This window comes from Moschus berezovskii, chromosome 6 (assembly GCF_049115385.1).
Source record: "Moschus berezovskii isolate FMDL1 chromosome 6, NW_MosBer_1.0, whole genome shotgun sequence".
Taxonomy (NCBI): domain Eukaryota; kingdom Metazoa; phylum Chordata; class Mammalia; order Artiodactyla; family Moschidae; genus Moschus; species Moschus berezovskii.
This window is the reverse complement of record NC_142465.1, coordinates 63,808,677-63,813,989: the sequence shown is the minus strand read 5'-3', so window position 1 is coordinate 63,813,989 and position 5,313 is coordinate 63,808,677. Positions and strand designations below refer to the sequence as shown.

Sequence of the window (5,313 nt, the reverse complement as noted above, 5' to 3'; positions counted from 1 at the left end):
GAGTGTGCTGCCAATTCCTACTCCAGAGTGTCTTCCCCACCCAGGGATCAAACCTGTGTCTCTTGCATCTCCTGCATTGGCAGGCGGAATCTTTACCACTGGCACCAACCAGGAAGCACAGAATGAAAAGCTGAGTCCAAAGAAAGGTAAGCGAATGAGAGAAGGATGGGAATTTGAATAGAAAAAAAAGATGTATACAACGTGCTTGTGAAGCTGCTGTCAATGAAAGTATGAATAATGAAAAATAACTCCGGAGACAATATGAAAATTAATAGATTTTGAAAAGTTCTGAGTTTATTTAATTGCATTTCATTATGCCTCTAATTTATGAAATAGGACTTTTATTTTTTCAATTCCTTGAGAAAAGTACATTCTTCCTTGCCATATGAATGAAGGCTCTCTTGACTTGCTGATTCCTAGGGTATAGATGAATGGGTTTAGCACTGAGATATTTAGGACAGCTACTCCCTTGCTCAAAGACACCCTGTCCTTTGCTGATGAATTCATGTACATGAAAATGCAGCTGCCACAGGAGATGGAGATGGCAATCAGGTGGGAAGAACACGTGGAAAGGCCTTCGTCCTCTGAGTGGTAGAAGGGATCCTCAAAATTGTCCTGATGATAAATGTATCGGTTCAGTTCAGTTCAGTTGCTCAGTCGTGTCCGGCTCTTTGTGACCCCATGAACCGCAGCACTCCAGGCCTCCCTGTCCATCACCAACTCCCGGAGTTCACCCAGACCCATGGGCATCATCAAGTTGGTGATGCCATTCAACCATCTCATCCTCTGTCGTCCCCTTCTCCTCCTGCCCTCAATCTTTCCCAGCATCGGGGTCTTTCCAAATGAGTCAGCTCTTCATATCCGGTGGCCAAAGTATTGGAGTTTCAGCTTCAACATAAGTCCTTCCAATGAATATTAAGGATTGATTTCCATCAGGATTGACTGGTTTGAACTCCTTGTAGTCCAAGGGATTCTCAAGAGTCTTCTTCAACATGACAGTTCAAAAGCATCAATTCTTGGGCCCTTAGCTTTCTCTGTGGTCCAACTCTCACATCCATAAACGACGACTGGAAAAAACATAGCTTTTGACTATACGGATTTTTGTCGGCAAAGTAATGTCTCTGCTTTTTAATACGCTGCCTAAGTTTGTCATAGCTTTTCTTCCAAGGAGCAAGCATCTTTTAATTTTGTGGCTGCAGTCACCAAGTGCAGTGATTTTGAATCCCAAGCAAATAAAGTCTGTTGCTGTTTCCATTGTTTCCCCATCTATTTGCCATGAAGTGATGGGACTGGATGCTATGATCTTCGTTTTTTGAATGCTGAGTTTTAAGTCAACTTTTTCACTCTCCTCTTCCACCTTCATCAAGTGATTGCTTATTTAATTTAAAAGTATACAAAAACAAAGCTTTCATTGTCTTTTTCCTTACAATCTTATCTCTTCTTGTCATACAAATTCATCATATCAGTTGGTTAAATCATTAAAAAATATATTGGCAATCATTTCAGTTTTAGGTTAAGCAATCCAGCACTTCTAAAAGTCACCCACACATGCTGAATACATTTGGAATTATTTTGTCTATAGATAATATTTAATATATCTCCCATTGTAGCCATGGGAGAAAAATAGTGAATGGATGCAAGATACGGAATTACTTAGTCCTTTATAGACATGACTCTATATGGTTTTAACCAGTATGAGCCACATGTTGTTTTATCCACCACATATGCCCCAGGCTCATGGGAAATATGCCAGTGAATCCAAAGTGCCAAGAGGAAAATACTCTAAGGATTATAAATGTGTTATCAACAATTGTACCACTATTGAAAGAGAAAACTTGTCAGACAATGTCCAAAGGGATAGAAAAGCATGGGAAATAGGCTAGATGAAAATGGAGTATTTTGCATAATATCTATGTGAATATATCTAAATGTGCCAAATTTTGGAAGAGATTTCCTGTCAGAATTTCTTTGAAGAATAGTCTTTTTTACTTCTTATTGACTGAAATACTGGGAATGAATCTTATGTATAAATGTTACATTTTCTTTTATCATATAATAAAATGTCTCCATAAAATGGCTCTTTGAAAATGGGTCAGTTCTCCAAGACGAACTAAAAATTTCTAATGACTATTTCTAATACGTAACAAGAGAAAAACTATGATGCATAAACTAATAAAATTACTAAGAGATAGATGAACACACTATCACAGTTGAAGACATCAACACCTATCTATCAGAAAGGAATATATCCAGTTGGCAGAAAATCAGTAAGACATAGATGAACTCAACAAAGTCAGCAACCAACTGGTTAAAATTGACACCTATTTTTGGCTTCCCTGGTAGCTAGAGGGTAAAAAAATCTGACTGCAATGCAGAAGACCTGGGTTCAATCCCTGGGTCAGGAAGATGCCCTGGAGGAGGAAATGGTAAACAACTCTGGTATTCCTGCCTGGGAAATCCCATGGACAGAGGAGCCTGGTGGGTTACAGTCCTTGGAGTCACTAAAAGTCAGACATGAATGAGCAACTAACACACATCGAGTTAATTCACAAATTAAAAGGAAAATCTGTATTTCTCAAGCACACACAGCATATTTACTAAGACAGACCACAATCTGGGCCATCAGACACACCAAACAAATTTTAAAAATACAAATAATGCAGTGTCTGCTCTAAGACCAGATTAGCATGAAATTAAACTAGAAATCAATTACACACAAAAAAAATATAACTAAATAATCTTCAAATACATGCAGATTAAACAACATGCTTTTAAATAACCTATGGAACAAGGAAGGAATGTGAGTATAAACTGTTAAATACTTTCAAATGATAAAGAAAATACAGCTGATATCAAAATGTGTGGGATATGGCAAAAACAGTTGTTGAAAGAGAAATTTAGGCATTGAATAAACATATTAGAAAGGAAGAAAGATCTAACTTGAAAATCTAATTTGCCACCTCAGGAAACTAGGAAAAGAAACAGTAAATGCAAGGTAAGCAGATCACGTAGGATAAATCTGTGATTTTGGGTAGAGCAATGTTTACGAAATAACGACAAAAGTGTGATCCATGACATAAATGAACATGATTAAAATTTAAAATTCCTGCCTTGTAAGGGTAATAATGAGAGAATTATAAGACAAGCCACAGAATGAGAGAAATGCTTGCAAAAGTAACATCTGACAAAGCACTGCTATGCAAAATATGCAAAGAATTCTTAAAATTAAACAATAAGGAAACAAACAACCTAGTTAACAAATGGACAATAGACCTTTGCAGACCCTTCCCCACAGAAGACGCACAGGTGGTAAACAAGCATATGAAAAATGTTCACAGCATAAGTCATCAGTGAAATGCAAATTAAAATGAGACAAAGCACTGTGTGTTCTAAGTCACTTCAATTATGTCCACTCTTTGCGACCATGGACTGTTGCCCGTCAGGTTCCTCTGTCCATGATTTTCCAGGCAAGAATACTGGAGTGGTTTGCCATTTCTTTTTCCAGAGGATCTTCTCGACCCAGAAATTGAACCCACGTCTCCTGCTTGGTAGGTGGATTCAACACTTTCAAGTTATGGTATCATCTAATAAATACATCACAGAAAAATGTATTTATATGATTATTTCTAAAATAAAAATGCAATTATTTGAATAATTGGGCAAAGCAAAAGGACTAGTTTAATTTATAGTCGCTGAATAGTACAAGTTATTGTGTGAAAATTTCCTAACATCTCCTGCTTGATTTAGAATGAGTGCTAGTAAAACAAGCAGGACTCAAACGTTTTAAGGTAAAATGCAAAGAAAATAATCAAAAGAAAATAACATCGGCATGAATATAGAGAATGTTTTAGAATTGTATTCATGATAATGATATTGATCACAATGAATTAAACCTTTCATCTTTTCCTTTTAATACACTTTCCGCCTAAATATATTTACAAGGAAAAAGAGAAAGAAACAGAGAAATGAACCACACGGTGATCAGAGTTTGTCCTCCTAGGCCTTCCTGATGATCCTGACCTTCAGATTGTGATTGTCCTCTTTTTATTTATCACGTATGTATTGTTACTGGAAACCTATTATCACCCTAACCTGGGTGAACTCCCATCTCAACACCAATGTATTTCTTCCTCCGAAACTTCTCTTAGAAATCTCCTTTACAACTGAGTGTATCCCTATATTTCTGGGGGCAATCATCACCAGGGACAAGACTATTTCTTACAATTGTGCAGCCTATTTTCCTCTGTTTTCATGGTGTTGACTGAATTTCACATTCTAGCCTCCGTGTCCTATGACCACTACATTGCCATCTGCAAGCCCCTGCATTACACAACCATTGTGAGCCGGAAATTCTGCAGTCTGCTTGTGCTCTGTGCTTGGCTGGGCAGGTTTCTGACCATCTTCCAATGCCTTATGCTTTTCCTCCAGCTGGATTACTGTGCTCCCAATTGAAGCACAGTAATCACCGTTTGATCACTTTTTGTGTGACTGTTTCCCTCTTTTACAATTGTCTTGTTCAGATACATGACTTCCAGTGGTAATGGGATTTTTACTTTGCTTTTGTTAGTTTGCTCTTCACCTTGGCATTAGTGATTTTGTCCTATATGCACATTATTAGGACTATTTAGAGAATTCCATCTGCTAGTCAGAGAAAAAAGGCCTTCTCTACTTGTTCCTCTCACATGATTGTCATTTCCATCACCTATGGAAGCTGTATATTCATGTATGCTAATCCCTTGGCCAAAGAATTGGCATAATTAATAAGAGGAGTAGCTATTCTTAGTACCTCTGTGGCCCCCATGTTGAACCCCTACATCTACACTCTTGAGAGACCAACCAGTGAAAGAAGCCTTAAAAGACATGGTCTATAAAGCAATGTTTCCTGCCAATAAGTGAGATTTTGGTAAAAAATGAAGGCCACTTTAAATAGAAATTAGATTAAATCCGGAAATTCCTAAATATCTGTATAGCTATGCTTGCTGTTTATAGTCTCTTAACAGGCCACCTAATAGTTAATGTAATAATTTCCCAGTGTTTCTTTCACTTCAATGCCCAAGTTTCTCCAGTGCATTGTTATTGGCATTTAAAATTATAGAAAATGTTATTGCTCATGCAGAATTTTCTGGAAATGAAACTTATTTCTTTAAGACATAGCATGAAGAGAATAGATAGTTTTAATTCTGTTAATCAGTCCCTGAAAGGATCCTATAATGCCACATCGTACTTCAAATGTAGAGTTTCAAAATGAATGTATAGTTTCTAGTGTATTTTCAGGCTGAACGTTGACAATTTCCTTTGGTTTAAGAATTGATA

General features: G+C 37.1%; 1 pseudogene; it reads left to right on the top strand.

Annotated features, from left to right (window-relative positions):
• The first annotated feature begins 3,965 nt into the window (after positions 1 to 3,965).
• On the top strand, positions 3,966 to 4,896 carry LOC129537134 (olfactory receptor 6C3-like; annotated as a pseudogene).
• Positions 4,897 to 5,313: the final 417 nt, after the last annotated feature.